Consider the following 19,819-nt stretch of genomic DNA (forward strand, 5'->3'; position numbering starts at 1 on the left):
AAGAAAATGAAGTGATCTGGATCTAGGGAGTTGTGAACACCCTAATCTCTGCATGAGTAGATTTCCATATTTAATGTACAGAAGATTTTCCCTCCAGCAACAGCCAAGCACACAGAGAGGGACAGACATCTGCATGAGAAGAAACTCAGATGGGTGCACACATTTTGAAACACCTCAGGGTTCCACTGTCTGAAGTGGCAGAGAATGCCACAGATGTGGAATCCAACTCTGCTACATCTGCACCAGGTGTGAGGACTGCACATGGCCCATATTGCCTATAGACACCATCTGCAATCATTCCCAAATACACTGTATGAAGGAAACATTTTAAAGAGGGCATTATAGTGCAGTTCCCTGGGCAGGAAGGGAGGCAGTGCAGAGCCAGAGGCAGGAGGCTCTTTCCCCAAACAGGTGAATCCAGGAGAGCTGTTCCCAGCCTCGGAGCTGGGGGTGAATCTCAGGCAAGATCAGGAGCAATGTTATCTGCAGTACCTTGCTGCCAACACCTCCTTTCCCTCTCTGCTCTGAGAATTCCCTCCATACCCTCTGTGCTGGGCACTGGGAGCACTTTCACAATGCTGAATTTCCCCTGAGCTGACTGAGGCTTTGCCAGATGGGATTTTGTTCCCTTCTGGCGAGTTTTCTGTTAGCTTTGCAGCAAGGGTGTCACATCTTTTCTTTAGCTGGGTGTGTTACACTTGATTGCATTAAGGTGTATCTGATGGCACTGACATAGAGGGAGATTCAAAGTCTTGCAACGTGTTCCGGCACAGACAGCATTATGAATCTACACAGAGCGCTGTTCAGATCTCATATCGAATATCCTCTGGCATCAGATCTGAAATTAATTCTGTATGGCAACCAAAGAAACGCTCTATCTGTCTGAATAACAAAAAACGAGGAGAGAAAGAGCTTTGCTGTATCACCAGCTCCAATCTGGGCAAATGGAAAACGTCCCAGCAGACAGGCAGCCCCATGCTGCAAGCCCTGTGCTGCTCCCACAGCTTCTTTTCCTCTCTCTTGCCTGGGCTCCTTTTTTTCCATGAAGGAATTTCCAGTCATCCTGATGCTGGAGTGTCTCTCCACCTTCTGGAAGATGAACAGTGGTCTTGTCCATCTCCTTCCACTGCTTTGGATGGTGATGGGATGTGTCTGCCTGCCCTCAACAGAGCTACAGTGAGAGCATTTGCTTAGGCACAGGGAGCAAATTTGGTAAATCCAAAACCATCTCTGTGTCCACAGCATGTGAAATTATTATGTTCCCCCACTAAAAATTTTCCAGCTTTGGAAGGAGACCAGGATTATACTTCACTGAGCTGCTGTGTGCCTGTATGGACATTTTACATAATGCCATTAGCCCCCAGAGCTCCCTGAACTCACTCCAGAGCTTCCCAATGTGATCCTCTGGTGTGGAAGGTGACGTGTAGATGTAAAACATCATTGTTGGCCTGTCTGTAAGGATACAATGGAGCATTAAAATTTTGTGTTCTAGTTCCTGCACACGATTTCAGACAGCGTGTTAAGGGAGCTGGGTCATTGCTTTGATAGCTCTGACTGTGAATTGCTCGGGTCTGCTCAAGCATGCGACCCCTCCGTGAGCCACTCTGCCTCTGACAGTGCCACAAACCCCGGGTCCCAGAGCACAGCTCCTCCAGCTACACCTCTCACCATGGACTGCCTTTCCCATGGAGGAGACCCAGCTGCCTGGTGCTTGCTGAAACCCTGTGTCCCCCTGGTTCTCCTGGGAGGGTCCCAGCTGTCTGCGGTGGCTGCTGCTCTCCCCTCCATCCCAGCAAACCCTTTCAGCCGAAGCCAGCTGAGCATTGAGGGTTTATTGGCATCCAGCTCCAGCTGAGTGGGGATCATTTCTCCCTCCACCCTCACTGAGGGCTGTGCAGAGGCCAAAAGGGGAGAGGAATGCACAGCCAGAGCTCTCTGGCAGCCACTTTTAGTGCAGATTAACTCAGTGCTTACCCCCTTGCTAACTCCAAGCACCTTGGTCCTCCATGCTGCCCCAGGAGGCTTGCCCTGCTCCTGGGGCTCTATTTGGAGATGCTCTCCACATCCTCATGGCCCCACTGAGGGAGGAATTACAGCTGTGGGTCAGGCTGTGCCAGCACCTCGACCGAGCCTGTCCAGGCATTGCTGAGGGCAGTGCTGTGTATCTGAGCTGGATAAACCAGAAAGTTTGGAGAACCCCAAGAGGAGGTAAAAGAAAGCCCTGTTAAATCATTGCTTTTCAAAGAACCTACCCTGGAGCTAGCTAACTGATCCTGTCAGATCTTTCCTAAGTCAGATAAGAAAAATAATCTGGCAGTAGTCATCAAAGGCAGAATGATGCATTAAAAAGTCCATTGTGAGGAGACCTTGGAATCAAAGGTAGAGGGCTTGCAGGCAAGGCTGGTGGGACCCACAAGCACCAGCCCCATGGAAATTTCCACTCCCTTCCTGGTTGCAGGAAGCAGGTTTGCCCCGCTGCCTTTGACTGGGAGCTGCTTTTCCCACTGACAGCAGACACCTCCTGACTTCCCTGTCTCACATGGTGCCTCATTTCCAGGGAAAGAGGGATAAGGAAAGGCAATTAAGGCAATAGTCAGTCCTTTGCTATTATTTCAGCTCAGGTAAAGACAAGGGTCTTGATTTATCCCGATTACCCTTTCCCAAACTCCTGCTGTTGATCCTGTTGGAGACATGACTGGGCCAGGCAGAGGGGTGATCTGAGCCAGTCTGCCTTCTTTTATATCCTGCCTTTTCATGGCAGTATGAAAAATAACCAACAACTACATGGTGCTTTAAACACTAACTTGCCCTCACACTCCCTTCTGAGGTAGATAAATGGGCTACCTGAATTTACACTCTGTGAAAATGGGATAAAAATGTTCCCTGAGATGCTTTATCCCTTGTGGTTCTCACCTGTGCACATGTCTAAGCAGTGCCTGAGTCAGAACTGGCCAAGGAAGGTTGGGATCCTCTCACTGAAGGCCTGAAGATGGAGTGGAAAGGAAACTAGGACAGAGCAGCAGAATTGGGAGCTCTGCAAACACAAGGCATTGCCACAGGATGCACCTCGTGTCTTGCCAGAGCACCCTTAAGCCAGAGATCTTGTCTCATGTTGCCATATGTCACACACCATACATAAATCAGTTTGGTTTTGGCTGCCTGCTACTCCTCTTATAATCTCTTGTGTATCTTTCCATGTATAATTATGAGTCAGGCCCTTGGAGGAGAGGGAAAGTCATTAAATGTCCTGCTGGCATTTCCTTTGAGGAGAAACTGCATCTGCCACTGGAGATGCTGGAGAAAGATGTGGAAAAAGGAGAAATAAAAAGAGGTGGAGAAGCTACACCTCCAGGTTAAAATCCAAAAGTAAGCAAACAGCTTTTAATTCCATTCACTACCTGTTTGGAACTCGGTTCCAATGAAGAAAAACAAAACAAAACAAACCACAAGTCATGAAAAACCACCACCAGTGAGGAGAGAGGTTCCAGATAATCTCCATCCTCTCCTCCCTTCTGACATGTTGGTGTTATCTTGGCTGCTGAGCAATCTAAGATGATGATAACACCTCATTCCTGCTTTGCACTGGTGTCAGAATGCCAGTTTCCTGTTCCCAGACTGAGGACAGGGTTTGTGGACATCACCTGTGGAGGGATACTGGACCTTCAGGGCCAGGCTGTGAGGGGTGCCTGCTGTTCCACAAGGGTGGGATGTGAACATGGGGATGAATAATCCAGGGCACACATGTCAAAGCCACAAAAAAGGTCTGTTAGGGGCCCCTATAGAATTTATCTGGAGTTACATACATACTATAGCTCCTTTATCTGTGCTCTTACAGGGTTTGAGTCCTCACCTCGCTTCCACACTGAAAAAGAAAAGGGTTGAGGAAAGGCAGCTCATGGTGCTGATGTCCCAGATGCCACAGTGGGTAAATATCACGGGCAGTGCCTGAGGAGTTCTGTTCCTGGACTGGTTGCCAGGTGTTCCAGTGGTTTTCCAAGGGAAAGGAAGAGGAATAGCCAAATCAGCTGTGGATAGATAGCCAGGACTCACCTCGCCTAATTGCAGATGTCTGTGTGGAAGATGTCTGCTCCTGAGCTGCCAAGCAGGGCTTGTTTCATCAGCCAGATGCAGATACTGAATTAAAGAGGCTCTGAGAAATCCAGTTTCTCTCCCCTGATGAGAAGAGGAGCCTGGGGCTGGCTCAGCTGGAGCGAGGGGCTGGGCAGACACCTGCTGTGATCAGGTGAGTGTCACCTCTTTGGCCCCTGAGCACGCTGCACCTCGGTTGGTACCCCAGGAGCAGAAATAATTTTCAGGAAAAAATGATTCTCTGGGTGTAGCAGGGGCTGCTCAAGAAGCCTGGCTGGCCATGCTGCACTGGTGTCCACACCAGCCCAATTTCACAGTGCCTGGAGCTGGCAAAGTCCCTCCTGCAGGAGAGCCTGGAGGGACAGAAGCTGCAGAGGCTGCCAAGCTCCAGCTTGGCATGAGCAGCTGCTCTCAGCCAGAGGAGGGGATTGCTTGTAAATGCTGTAAATGCCACATCCTGGAAACAGCAACTTTTCTTCAGACAGAGTTCGTGTTTACATTTTTCCACAAATATTTAAGTCCCTTTAAAAGCTGGTTTGGTCTTATCTTGCTGTTTCCTCACCACAAAATTGTCATGAGCAGTTATTAGTTTAAAAAGCATTTAATTTTTTTTTTCCTAAGGGGGAAAAATTTCAAAATCAAAATCAAGCATTTTGGCTTAAAGTACCATTTAGTGCAATGAAACACTAAAATTTTGGAAAAAAATGTATTGAAAATATATCCACATGCCAACACTTCCAATTTATAACATTTTGCAGGGTATAATTTCCAGAGAAATGATGGTGTTTTAGCTTTTCATTGAAGTTCTAGGAATAAATAATTGAAACAAGAGAATATCCTGCAAGTGGGAAATTCTGGTTTCTAAAGAGGTGTATTCATGATTGAACCAACTGTTGTGCAGAAAGCCATAGTCTGATTTGTGTAATGACCCTCACAAATACTATTGAGAGATCTAGTGTATTGCTACATAATTACAATCAAATAGTGACTATTCTCCATCATTTATAACATCTTCCTTGTGCTCTCAAACGAGCTCATAGCATTTGTTAAACTAAAGTGCTCTCACCCTCTTCTCCTTTTAAATATTTGGAGCTATTTAAAACTCCTGAGGGAAGGGATTTAAATTCTCAAAAGAAAAAAAGAAGGATTTTTAAATAAAACAATTATTCCAGCGACCGCTGTTCATATTAATCAAGAATAGTTTCTTAGCTGAGTTTTTGTTTACCAAACTCACTTTTCCTTGCTCCATGCTAATTATGAGGATTGCTAGATTATGTATTTGGAGGTTTTGCTTGATTGTTTGTTTCCAAACAAGGTTAAAGTATCTTTGAGAGCGCTTGATAATGAAATATTACCTCCTCACCTTCTTACCTAAGTCACTGACACCTCTATCTTGCTTTCTTATCCATTTTCACTTACTGTGGCCCAGATATAAGAATAGAGCCCAACCAAAAAGCATTTAGCCAGTGTTTTTTATAGCATTTCATTTTTAAAGGCTCCAAAACCCAGCCTGAAGATGTGCAAACATGCGAGTTTTAGAGGTTTATTGTGTAATTACTTTTGCTCCATAATCAGGGTAGAGTTATTTCAACATTATTTTACATGAGCATACACGGGAAAATTGTTCTGGAAGTGTCTTAATACCTATAAGAGAAATATTTTCTTTACCATCATGCAATGAATCAGGGAAAACTTCAAACTTTTTAAGAGTCAGGTGGAGATTTTCCTTAATCTGTTTTATATTATGTGATGCTTAGCAGGGCATTTCTAGATCTCCCCTCAGGAGCATTAATTAGAACAAATGCAATTAGTCTATGGCATCCTTATTAAGGCAGAATTCTTACATTAATCAGTAGAAGTTTTGCTGAATTAAAGGATTGTCCCAGGTCTTGCCATAAGACAATACAGAGTTGGCACAGGGGCCAGAAAGGATTTAGGGGACAGAGCCAGGAAAATCTGCTGAACCACAAGAGGCACGAACAGAAACTTGAATTTTTAGGGCCATCCTTATCCTGGGGTGGATCTTGCCATGGTAGACTTCAGATGGCTTCAGAGGAGTTTATCACAGAGCTCATCCACTCATGGAGGGCTCATCTGTACCAGCCAACAGGAGGAGCTGAAAATTCCCACACAGGTGGGACTGTGACCTTCCAGGAGCTCAAAAAAACCCAAACCAAACCAAACAAACAAAAAAAAAAAAACAAAAAAACAAAAAAAAACAAAAAAAACCCCACGCAAAAACAAAACACAGGAAAAAAAAAAGAAGGGGGAAAAAAAAAAAAAAGGTATTTCTGGCCAGATATCAGGATTCTGAATGCTGAGCTCTTTCTTGCACCTTTCCTGGGGTGCTGCAGGAAAATGCCAGGTGAATGCACCCACTTTGCCTTTTGAGCTTGCCTTTTGAGGTTGTCAGGGAGGTCACTCTTGCTCTAAATCTATTTTCTTGAGCATTGCCACCCAAATGAGAAAAGGGAGAGCAGAGACTAAGCATGTAGAGAGAGATGCTGGCACTCTGCTCTGTCCCATCTCTCCCCACAGATGCAAGGTTGCCCATGAGCACTCATGAGGACACAGTTCTGCCCATCACAACATCACCCCTGGGTTGGTGGGGACCACAGGACAACTCTGGTCCAACCTCCTGCTCCAGCCAGGCTCAGTGCTGAATTCAGACCATCTTATCCAGCAGTAGCACAACCAACAGGGCTGCAAGAAAATGGGGTAAGTAAAAAAAAAGGGTATGGTAACTACCTTGCAGTTAGGATGCAGTTCAGCTTTCCCTCAGAGCACACCTCTCTCTTCCTGCCTTCCAGGCAGATTCATTTTTTATTAAGGAGGTGGCCTGACTCCAGCAGTGTGATCCTTGTGATAGGCACTTGCCCTGAGGGTGCCAGGATTGCCCTGAACAGAACTTTTGGGACTGGGAGCTGAGCTTGAATTGCTTTCCTGCTCTTTCAGCACAGACAGCTCTTCTCTGCAACTTCCCTTGGAGCTCAGCAACGAGCAGGAGGAAATTCATCAATCTGACGGTTCCATGCCAGCTTAGAAAAGCCAATGCACAGAAAAACTTAGGTGAGAAAGAGTGGTTTTGCTCCTGGAGTAATGTTCTTGGGATCCCCTCGAGGGATTAAGGAAAGCAACTTAGTGCATGTGTGTAAATCCTACAGTGGAGGATCCCGTACCCCAAAAGGGTTAATGCAACCTCTCTTTTCCCCCAATAGCTTCATGGTCCTAACAACTTTCATTGTGAAATGGGTGCAGGTGTGGGCTATGCTTTGTTGATCACAATCCCTTTTGCAGAGGAAGCTTTGAATATGTTTGACATAATCAGCTCACAGCCTTTGCCCGCACTCTTTCATAAACAGGCCATTTTCACATCCTTTTCATGGGATCCGACAAGCGGAAAAATAATTAATGTTACCTCAGCCTAACAGTGACCCAGCTTTGATTCAAAAAGACGGCATGTTGCATAAACTAACCATTTAATTGAGTGATAGAAAAAGCCCACATGTATCAATTCTGCCTCCACGTATTATGATTACTGGGGCTTTGCAAGGATTGTGCTCCCTCGGTCATAAAGCAGAGCTTAAATTCAAGCCCATGAAGTGGTTTCAGGAGGACTGATTGAGCATGAGCTGGGGATTATCTGTGTTTGTGGTGGCAGGACATGGGAGCAGGGGAAGATGTGGGTACCCAGCCACCGTGGTGCATGTTCAGGTTACGTCCAGGTTATGTCAGGTGTCCTTGTGGGAATTGACAGTGGCCAGGTGTTATCCAGCCACAGGACACTTGGGATGCTGATGGCACTACACTGCCACCTTGCCATGACCCACAGCTGAGATATTCCACAATCAGGACTATGCCTCATATGAATGGGACAGAGTCACTGTCGAGGTAACCCACCGAAAGATGGATTTCAGTTGAACTGAGATAGAGTCTAGAGGCAGCAGTGACTCCTCTGGTAGTCTTATGAAAGGCAGGTCCTGCTTGAATAACCTGATGTCCTTCTCTGTCAGGGTGACAGGCCAAGCAGAAGAGGAAAATGCTGTGAATTTTTTCTACCTGGACTTTAGGAAAGTCTTTCCCACCATGTTCTCCTGGAGAAACTGGCTGCTCATGGCTTGGATGGGTGCACACTTTGCTGGGTGGGAGCTGGCTGGATGGCCAGGCCCAGGGAGCAGTGGGGAATGGATCCACATCCAGCTGGGGAGTGTCACAGCTGGTGCTCTGCAGGGAAACAGCTCTGGGGCCAGCTCTGTTTGATCTCTTTATTGATGATCTGGGTCAGGGCAGGGAGGTGCCCTCAGTCAGTCTGGAGATGGCACCAAGCTGGGTGGGAATGTTGATCTGCCAGAGGGCAGGAGGGCTCTGCAGGGATCTGGACAGGCTGGATGGGTGGGTGGGTGGATGATGGATGGATGGATGGATGGATGGATGGATGGATGGATGGATGACGGATGGATGGATGGATGGATGGATGGATGGATGGATGGACGGACCAAGGCCAGTGGTCTGAAGTTCAACAAGGCCAGGTGCTGGGTCTGCACTTTGGCCACAACAACCTCCTGCAGAACTCCAGGCCAGGGGCTGAGAAGCTGGAAATTGGCCCAGTGGAAAAGACCCTGGACTGGCCAAGAGTGGCCGATCTGTGCCAAGAAGGCCAATGGCACCTGGCCTGTATCAGCAGTAGTGTGGCCAGTGGGACCAGAGCAGTGATAGCCCCCTGTGCTGGGCACTGGTGAGGCCAAACTAACTCTGAGTGTTGCATCCAGCTCTGGGCTCCTCAATTCAGAAAGGACATTGAGGTGCTGGAGCCACTCCAGTTGATGAAGACACCACCCTGCATGGTCCCTGCCAGTAATTTCAATGCAAGTCCTTCTTGCTTCCACAAGAATTTACTCCTTTAATGTAGAGGGGAGATAATGTCCTTCCCCATAGGCTGAAGATCCCTGATAAAGCCAGAAAAGCACTTGGTGAGACAAATGGATCGATAATCATGAAGCACATTACCAGGCTTTACCAGACATCCCAATCTGATGGAGAAAGAACTCCTGTGCTCAGAGTGGGTGAAGTAGAGGAGAGTGAAACAGCCACAGACCTTTAGGAAGCTGGAGATGTACAGCAGGCTGATTGTCACTGAGGTGGTGTCAAGTGCCAAATGTTTCGGAGAGGTGGGAGTAGGTACAGAAACCATTCTTCCTTGGAAACCTTCACTGTTCTCCCACTGGGCCATTTTGTGTCTCTAGCAAATATTGTCATTAAAATTATCACAAATAGTGGCAATGGAGGAGCTGGGGAGCAACCACTCTACTTCAGCTGATTGTATTTGGTTTCATAGCTACTAACACAATCCTCTGTATTTCATCCCTGTCTTTGACTCTTCACACCTCTTGGTCATGTTTCTGGCTTGTCTCCCATGCTAATCACACTGAATCACTCTCTGCTTGTCTCACTCACTCCCTGATCTTTTTTACTGGTGTTTGATGATTTTTTCTCACTACTGTCCATGTCTTTTCCATGTTCAAGTACCCCAGTACAACCTGCTGGTGAAAGAGGGATGAAGAAGCGCTGGTCTCTGGGTGTTCACCAGTGGTGGTGGTGGTACCTGTGGCCACAGGAGACAAAATTTGGTTCCTCCACTGGCCAGTGAACAGCCCTGAAACACCACATAGGAGGCCTCCACTGGGAACCTATTCAAAGGAAAGCTTGGAGGCACTGCAGGGACCAGACTTAGGACTGGTTGCTCCAGCTGCCACACCTGTGGTCAGATGGGGCTGGGTGACCTCTTCATGCCTTGGGAACAGACACGACCTTTCCTGCTTCCCCTGCTATGGATACTGCCCAAAAAGTGACTCACCATGGGCAGGGGATTTCACTTCCACTTAAAATCTGAAATTCTTTACTGTGAGTGTGGTGGGACACACTGGGAATGGGTTGCCCAGGGAAGCTGTGGCTGTCCCATCCCTGGAAGTGCTCCAGGCCAGGCTGGATGGGACCTTGATCAACCTGGTCTAGTAGAAGGTATTCCTGTGTATGGCAGGGGCTGGAACTGGATGATCTTTAAGGTCCCTTTCAACCCAAACCATTCTGTGATTCCATGATCTGTCCCCAGCACAGACATGCCATGCAAAGAGCATTCCAAGGTTTGCTGCTCCCAGTTTTAGCTCCTTTGAGCTGCTGGCTCCTTCATCATGGGACAAATGCCCAGAAGTCCTGTGGGAGACCTGACTGAGAGGGTTGTACTTTCCCTGGAGATGTCTGCAGTAGGACAGCTTGCCTGGCTGGACTGGTGTCCCTGTGAGCTCCTGGAGATGAGAACTGAGCTAATAAATGACCAGGCACAGAGATGGGCAGCAGAAAAGAGATCTGAAGCGCTGTTTCCACCTAGTGACATTCAAAACATTTTGTGAGGAAACTATTCAGTGTTTGTAACAGTGACACAGAGGAAGGATTTGTTTAGATCCAGTGAGTGCATCAGTGACAATCCTGCAGCCTGCCTGCCAGCTCAGGGAGTGCAGGCTCCTCACACCTGAGTCATCTTTGTTAGTCCCTAACACACAGAGTGCCTCTCTGCTTTATATAATCAGTCACTGCATAACTCCCATTCATTTGCATCTGGGAGGACAAAAGGCTGCAGATTAAGGTGCTCTTTAGTGCTTAATCCTGCCCTCCCAGGAACAGAGACAGCACAGCCTCCTCAGAGGGACTATCCTGTGTAATTTTTCACAAGCAAAATCCTGGCTCTGGTGAGGTTTCATCCTCAGCTGGAACCAGAATATGCTTTGAGGCACGAAATGTCTACAAGCAGTGCCATCACGTTCACCTCTATTTTGGAGGAGGCTACAGATTTCATGCCCTGTGGGGATGGCAGCCTGCTCAAGGACTGATCCTGCCAGCCCCACTTAGAGCAGGCATTGCCTTACCCTGCCTGTTGGTTCCCGCAGAGCACTGACGGAGTAGGATGCTCTTCAAGGTGAAGGAGTGCGTGGGGGGATCCGCCCTGGATGGAAGAGTTTTAATGTGAAATAAGATCAAACATCACTGCCACACCTCTACCTCCAGCAGTTTCAGCCTACACAAGAAAGGGGAACGTGCAGAGGAGCAGAGTCCAGGTACTGGGGTAACTTCTGTGAAGGATTAGAGAGGGAAGGGAAAGAATATGAACAAAAAAAAAGAAAAACTACAAAAAAAAGCAAATAAAGTAGAAAGGGAAAAAATTAAAATATAAAAATAAAGGAATGAAAAAGAAAGAAAAATAAGGAAAGGAATGTCTGGAGCTGAAAATTATATTTGGCTCTCTACTAACATGCATGGACCTAATTGGATTTATTGCCTGAGCAGGAAAACTTGAAAAAGATTATGGCAAAAGAAAATAATTTGAAATTAACACATACAGTACATTTCAATGTAAGAATACTAAAGAATACTGCACATTAATATATTAACACAATGCATACAATACTAAAGAATACTAAATACTAAAGAATACAGTACATCTCTATGTAAGAATACTGAAAATAACAAAGATTTTGGAGTTAACACATACAGTACATTTCAATACAGGTGTCAGGACTAGAAATACAGTTAAGATTTGGAAAAACTTTGTAAACCCAGAAGGGTTTTAAGTCCAAATGTGATTTGGTGTGCCCAGTCCTGATTTTGCTACCCCAGGTTTTGAAAAATAATGTGAAAGGATAGTTTGGGAGGGTTTTCTTCCCCTTGATTGGGAACCTTGAGGAAAGTGGAGGAAAACACAGAGTCCCCACTGGCCCCTGGCAAGGAAAAAGAGAGATTTTTCCCTTCACTTCTTTGGGTTGCTGTTGACAGACTCCAAGCAGCAATGCCAGTGGAAAACCTGCACTGGGCAGATTTGCCTGCATCCTTCCAGTGAAAGACAACTGGAGCAACTCACGGGTTAGGAGGGTCCATGTGGGCTGTTCCTCTTCACTGCTTGAGCAGCACTTCACAATCAGAGCCATTGAATTCCATTTCTCGGTGTCACTCAGTCCCCCTGGCCCAGCGTGGCTCCCTGTGCTGCTTTCAGAGAAAATGAAGTTGTCCATACTGTGAATGGCAGGGTGCATCCAAAGGAATTTGCATCAGAAGAGGGACTTGGCCTCATTCCTTCAACAATTGGAGAAACACAGTGGCTCCTGTAGGTGTCAGAGCAAAAAGAAAAAAGGACCTCTTCCATGGGCAGTGAAATGAAAGAATGGCTCCTGATGAGTTTGTCTTACCCTGTTTAACCCCTCCTTCCCTCCCCATCTCCCACCTTGCAGCAGCATGCTCTGAGGTCTGAAGGGCAGGCCTGGTGAAGTACAACTCTTTCCCTGCCCTTCATGCCCTTGATTGCTTTAATCACACTTATTGTACTGTGGAGAGGGAACTGAGCCACCTAAAGCAAATCTCTCCATTGGCAGTAGGAATCTAGGGACAAATTAATCAATTACTGAAGACATCCTAAAAAAAATTAAAAAAAAAATACAAGCAGGTGTATCACCCCAATTTCTCTATTAGTTCAAAGGGTGATTAGCTCAGATGTAGACATCTGACATTCTGTGCTGGAAACACCTGAAGCTGGTGAAACCAATCCCACTGTTAGAAAGAGCTGGGGAGTTTTGGTGAGGATCTGAGAGCCAGGCATGTAGGTGGGCAGGGAGGGAGGGCAGGATGCAGCTTGCAGGTAAAACACTGCATATCACACGTGTCTGCAGGTGGAGGGCTGTACGTGAGTGAGGTGGCCAGGTCCTGTCAGCAGCAGGGAAAATGGGCTGTGCACAGCCAGAGGAGCCCAGGGAGAGAGTCACACCTGGATGGCTGACAGGAAGGGAGCTGGGGCAGCTCCTCTGCTGCAAATTGAAATATTTTCCTAGATTTATTGAGCCAACACCTCCTAGCAGCCATGGTGACTTGGCTAGAAAAAGAGATCATTCAGAAGCCATCCTTCCTGCTGCTTCCAGCACCCCCCTCACAAAAACTCTGGGCATCCTTTTACTTCTAGTGAAACAGGTTGCTAATGGCAAGGAGGAATTCAGCATTCCTGCATCCAAATCGTTTCACCAGAGTCCAGGAACTCATCTGTCCACCAAAAACTGTGGGGAAAATATCCTTCCACCCTCAGGACCAGGAAGAATGGATGCTCTTAGAGCATTGCAGTGTCTTCATGGAGCTGCACAAATGCAAGTAAGGCTGCTGCTTGGAGAGAGCTCAAACTGGGTGGAATCAGATTGGTATCACTCCTGGATGCAAAGAGGTTTGCACTGTGGGTAGAGAAGGGACCTGAACTGCTGTAACTAGATTGTCAGATCTCCAGAGCAGGATTCAGCTCATAAGGCATTTTAACCCTTTCTTCTAATATTGTAGTGTACAAACTAAATTCTCACTGCAAAAGATGGGAAGATTTGTAATGCATGGAAAGGGATCCTAAATTTCTGGTCACTGCAGCTCTCTGCTGCTGCTGGTATTATTTATGGCAGGTTTAGCACATTTCCAGCTGTCCTGTGGTTAAGACCAGGTCTTGCACCCTATGAGAATCCCTTGGGAGAGAACCATCCCTGGATGTGCAGGTCACTTGTGGGGTTTGGAGGGAGGAAGATTTAACGCTGCAGGATTTCCTGGGCAGGGCCAATGTTTCCCCAGCAGCACCCATGCTCTGTGTAAAGCCACTGCAGGTAAGATTTAGGCAAGAAAAGTTGTGATTTGTTGTTTTCCTGAAGGAAGGATGAGTTTGGAGCCATGCCAGAGTGTTTCAGGCTGACTCAGCAGGACAGTTTAGTGATGGAGGCGTTGCAAAGCGTGGATTTGACACCTAACTCTGCCACAGCACTGTGTGACCTTTAACAAATCACTTTCCCATGATGTTCCTTGATCCCTTGCAGTAAAACAGGGCCTGTAACACTTCCCCAGCCATACTTGTCTCTTCGGATTGTCACCTCTTCAGGGGAGGGAATGAGGTTTCACACTGTGACAAGCAGCTGCTGTCTGGAATAAAACAGCATTCAGAGTTATGCTAAGTGACCTTAACATTCATGCCATGCTCATTGCTGTGGTTTTCCCACTGCTCACATATTCCCTGCCTGGGACAGTGAAAATAAATACTGTCCCTTGTTCCATTACAATAAACACATTCCTGATTCCTTGAAGGGTCTCCTTGGTTTCTTGTCAGGTCTGCTTCCCCACCATGCTGCCAAGGAGAAGGGGCAAATGTTGACAGGAGGAAGACACTAATTTTTCTCTGCTGAAGTATGACAGCTCTTATTATCTTTTGACAAACTCTGTGCATGTTTAATCACACACTGCCTCAGCTACAGAGCCCAGCTGCTCCCCATCAGCTCACATGGGTTTACATGCCAGCAGGGACAAAGTTCCTCCTACCCTTCCCATGAGCTGAGAGCTCTGTCTGAAGAGATTGTGGTTTATTTTCCTTTTGCTTGTCAAAGCCACAAATTCACATTTTCCTAATCAGGATGTAAATCTGTTTCCCTGAACCTGATTTCTGGCCCAAAAAGGGTCCTAAAGAAGCTTCAGCAGTGCAAGGCCACGGCATCCCACCACAGCTGTCTCAGGAGTGCTGCTCTCCTGCTGCCCAGCAAAGGTTGTCCAACATTCTGCCACTGAGACACCTGATGGTTTTGATGCTGCTGACCAAATAATGATTTCAACTCCATTTCAAAACTGCTGCCCCTCATGCTGGAGACAGGGGAGCTGCAAATTTCAGTGCACCACAGCTCTCACCTCCTGCCAGATCCAGCCAGGCTGCCCTTCACAAAAACATGTTCTAGGAGAATAGGACAGCAGATTGGATAAATAAGAAATGCTATTTCCCTGAAATCTGAGTCACAGAAACAATTAGGTTGGAAAAGACCCTGAGATCACCGAGTCCATCCTGTGACTGAACATCACTGTGTCAACCAGACCATGGCCCTGAATGCCACATCCATCCTTTCCTCAAACACCTACAGGGACAGTGACTGTGCCACCTCCCTGGACACCCAACCAAGCCCTGGGCTCTCAGATTTTCCAGGAATGTGCCGTGGAGATTGTGTCAAAGGCTTTGCTCAAGACCAGGTGGACACATCCACAGCCTTCCCCTCATCCATTAGACAGGTCACCTGGTCATAACAGGAGATCAGGTTGGTCAGGCAGGACCTGTCTTTCCAAAACCTTTGCTGGCTGGGTCTGATCCCTTGCCTGTCCTGTATGAGCTGTGTGATCACATCCAAGATGATCTGTTCCATCACCTTGCTGGGCATTAAGGTCAGGCTGACAGGTCTGTACTTCCCTGGATCCTCCTTCCAGCCCTTCTTGTGGATTCATGTCACATTGGCACCTCCAGCTAGAACCTCCCCAGGTAGCCAGGACTGGTGATTAATGATGGAGAGGAGCTTGGTGAGCTCTTTTACCAGCTCCCTCAGCACCCTTGGATGAATTCCTTCCCATCCCATTGGTTTGTGAGCATCTAAGTGGCTCAGCAGGTCACTAAATCCAAACCCTTTACACTTTATGAGCAGTTCTAGCAGCAGGCAAGAGAGAACACACTGATCATGTTGCATTGCTGGAAGGTGCTGGAACAGATTACAGCAATGTACAAATAGGAATAAAATAAGTAAAGTAAAAAAAACCCATCAAAATTTCCTATTCCACCTCAAAGAAATTCCCTAGCAGGAGCTTTCTTCTTCCATGACATCTATGGATTAGGGCTGTGTCTTGCTTTGAAACCTCCATCTCTGGTGGTCACAGTACTATTTGTAACCAGATCCACAACCCCACATGACAGATGTCCCATACCTGAAGGTATCCATGAATTACTGCCCTGGGGGAATCTAAAGTTTGGTCCAAATTAGCTCTTTAGGCAGCTACAGAGAGCAACTTATCTGTCCTACTTTAGCCAGCTTTTTTTTTAGGATGATATCCAATCTCCTGAAATAAGGAGATCCCAGGGTATCTCCATCACCTGGAAGGCACCTCCTCCCTCCTCTGCTCTGCTTTGAACCTGTTGTCTGACAGCTTCATCAGATGTCCATTGTCTAGACTAGAACACTTACATGACTGTAAATGTCCTTTCCACACGTGGGGAATGTAATTTATCCCCATTTGAGTGTCATTCACATGGCTGTGACTGTAAATGTCCTTTCCACACATGGGGAATGTAATTTATCCCCATCTGAGTGTCATTCACTCTGCTGAAGGAAGCCCAAGCCTGGCTCTGCTCCGTGTTCACTCTGGCTCCCTCCACTGTTTTGGAGTTGAGGCACTATCCCTGTGTCTTCCAGGATCCCTCTCTGTGGAGAACCTGGAGTGCTGGGGTGTGGTGTGGGTTCTGCCACCCTCCAAACTGGCCTGAGAGGGAAATGGTCCAGCTCAGCTCAGCTCTGCTGTTTACTTTAATTAGATATAAAATCAGGAGCCCTTCCAGGGTCTGAAGGCAGCTTGCCCATCAGTCCTGACCTGATTTGTCCCTGTTATGGCACATTTGGATGGCAGTGAGAGCTTTTCTTTGTCAATAAATCCCACACACAATGGATGGCAGGAAAGGGGAAATGATCTGAGGAGCTGGGGTGGACAGGGAGACAATTCCAAACTCCTGCTCTCCTAGGGCTGCTAAATGCCTACAACTCTCATTTCACAAATGTGCAATCTTTAGCTCCTTTTATGTGTCCCCAGGCAGTCTCATAGACACCACCTGAAGTCTGTGAGAGCCTGGCTGATTATGGGGCTGCTCCAAAGCCCTCTGAAGTCAGTGGGAGTCTTTCCCCTGACTTCACTGTGTTTGAGGCAGGCCTGGATGACTATCCCTCAGGTTAGACAGTTTAATCATCCATTCAGCAGTACACAAAGCAGATCACATACACTTTTAGCCTGCATTGTATGGTGTTATGAAACGAGAAGATTATTTGATATGATTCAGAGATAGCTCAGGTATAAGGTAAAAAAAAAAAAAAATCACACCTTTGATGTTTTACATTACACTTCAGTTATTCCTTGAGGGGCAAATTCTCGTCACCTTACCCAGGTGAATATTGCATTCAGTAATTTGGTCAAAAACATTCCATCAACCTTCTTTTTAATAGAAAATGTTGAGGGGGGGGGAACAGGGGCGGAAATTCAGCTTGATGGAGATTTCTGCCAAACAGGACAAAAAAGAAAAGACAAATTCATGTTTTCCTTCTTTCAGCAATCAGAAAAAAAGAAATTGGGAACAAAAATTTTGAAGGGATTTTCTAACAGGGCAATAAAACTAATCTTTTTACTCTCTGAAAACCAAGGAGAAACAACAATTTCCCAATGATTGCAGTCTCCACCTGGCACAGCTATTTCTAGCTGAAGTTTCAGCCTTCCATGGACTATCAGCCAGGCCTGATTCTCATCTTGACTCCCTTTGGTCAAGCTACAACATGAGTCTTTGTCCTTCTTATTATGTGTGCTATCAGAACAAGACTGACAGGACCAGCTTCCACTTTTGAGCTGGACAGAATTTAAGTACATCACACTCACAGTGAGGTGAGAGCTGCAGGGCTTGTAGGGCTTTACCTCAAGAAGTCTGATGAAGATTTTTTTTTTTAATCTCTAGAAATACAGAGAGGGCAAGGGCAGGGATACATGTAGTTTCCTAGAACACTGTTGTATCATTTGAACCAGTCCTAAAAAAATTTAGGAAAAATCACCATTATTCAGTATTTAAAAAAAACCTTCTGTGGCCGAATTCCACGGACTCGTTGAGCGACAGGGCAAATCAAAGCCTCCACCTTCAGAGGAGAAGCAAACCACAATCCATGGCCAGTGGCAGTAATGGAAGCCCCACTGGTGCAGGAGTTGGCGGGCGATGAAACCCAGCGCGGATGGCTCCGGAATCCCCTCCCAGCGCCCCCAGCCCCGCTGCTGCTGGGGGCTCAGCTCCCCTGGCACAAGATTCCCTTTGTTGGTGGGAGCTGGGTCTCCTCTAGGGGACGGGGCTGATCCAGCTGTGCTGGCAGAGCCTTTGTAGTGCGGAGCAGCTCAAGTGCAGACCTGCAGCGCTGCCTGCCCCAGCCTCTGCTGGCAGGGCGATAAGGCCAGCGCTGAGCACAGCTAAACTGGAGAAGTGCCACACGTAGGAGCCGGCAAGCATCTGTGCTGCTGGTCCAAGGCATCTCTGGAAATGCCTCTGTGCTCCTTTTCCAGCAGGGAATGCCTGATTTAGGAGTTTTGTGTGCTGGGAGTGTTGCAGAGGTACCAGGCAGCTGTTTGCAGTCATGAGCACAAACGTGGTTTCACAGGGTACCACAGTTGGGGAGAAACCTTTCTGGTTGACTAAAAGGAGTGGAGAAAACAAGCAAAGATGAGACTTTGTGTGATGCTTTGGTGACCAAGAGCTGAGGTCCGTGGGCTAGCAGCTAATTGGCATGAAATCACTGCTCCCCTAAAGCCAGGAGTTCTGTAATGGGCAGATTTTATGGGGTGATCCCCACGGCTATCAGAGCAGAGGATGAAAGCCTGACGTTTGAGCCTTTCTCCTAGGGAAGGACAATTCTCGGCTGACCTCCCTGGGACTGGACAATGCCCCGGGCTTCTGGGCCATCGCCTGACCCGGGCTGGGGAGAGGCTCATTGTCATGGAGAACTGCCCAACCCAGGCATGGCCTTGGCATTTATAGGGGAGTGGGGACTCTCAGGGTGGGACAGCAGGCTAATTGCCTTTGTCTTCCCCCTCCTTCAATCGGAGAGTCTCAGTAAATCCCTAAACCCATGACAAAAGCCCTGCTGCTTTTAAGTGCCTTTCATTAAACTCAATCGTCTTGCCCTCCCTCTCCCAAGATTTGCTAAAAAGTCTCTTTCAATGGCAAAAGGAAATCTAAAGGGCTGCCATTAGCTCATTCCCTGTCTCCTCTGCAGACTGGGTGCCTATCTGCTGAGATCTCTGCTCAAGTGTCCCTTGGGCACACCGGGGGTAGCTTCTCTGTAGAAGGAGCTGGAACATTCCCTGGTTCCAGCTAAGGATATGCTTTCCCTGGCAGAATCAGGGATTGGTGCTTATGGCTCGACAAATACCTGACAAAGCCTCCTTTGAGCCCACCACCATCCCTCAAGACCAGGGCTGGGCACTGCAGAGGTGAATCCTTGTCTGATTCTGCCCTGGCAGGTTCTGGCAATGCCCCTGCCAACTGAAGTGGCACAAACCCTGTTGAGCCGTGGGATATTGCTGAGGACGTACTTCCAAGTGCAGACCACCTTGCAATACAAATTTGTCGGATTTGGGACCCTCAGGAGCAAAAGTTCATGGGTGCTGTGGAGAAACCGCTGATGGAAGTGGCAATATGGATTTGCCATTGGTTCTGCATCCTCAGACATTTATGGGTAATGCCTGCAGAGACACCGCTGATGGAAGAAGGCAAATAAAAAGAAATCGGAGTGGAAGAACATGAGCTGGACACACACGAGTGTCCTGCATTGGCTCAAGACTTGCTAAGATCTTAGAGCAGGCTGGCAATGGTCACTTAGATACACAAGTATGCAGTTCCTGCCTTACTTAGGGACTGGATCTTTATCTCTCAGAGGTGTTGAGAATACCTCAACTGCTCTTAGATCAAACTCAGCAGCCCAAACTCCAAATAAAGCTATTCCACACCTGGTGGGATTGAAGCAGGACAAGACTGACTACCTTGTCCTTCTCCTAGTGTTAGTGTGCCCTTTTCCTCCCATTATCGCTGCCACTGCATCACCCGAGATGGAATTAAAATCAGGAGGAATTACCCTAA

This window comes from Catharus ustulatus, chromosome 5 (genome assembly GCF_009819885.2).
Source record: "Catharus ustulatus isolate bCatUst1 chromosome 5, bCatUst1.pri.v2, whole genome shotgun sequence".
NCBI classification, from domain to species: domain Eukaryota; kingdom Metazoa; phylum Chordata; class Aves; order Passeriformes; family Turdidae; genus Catharus; species Catharus ustulatus.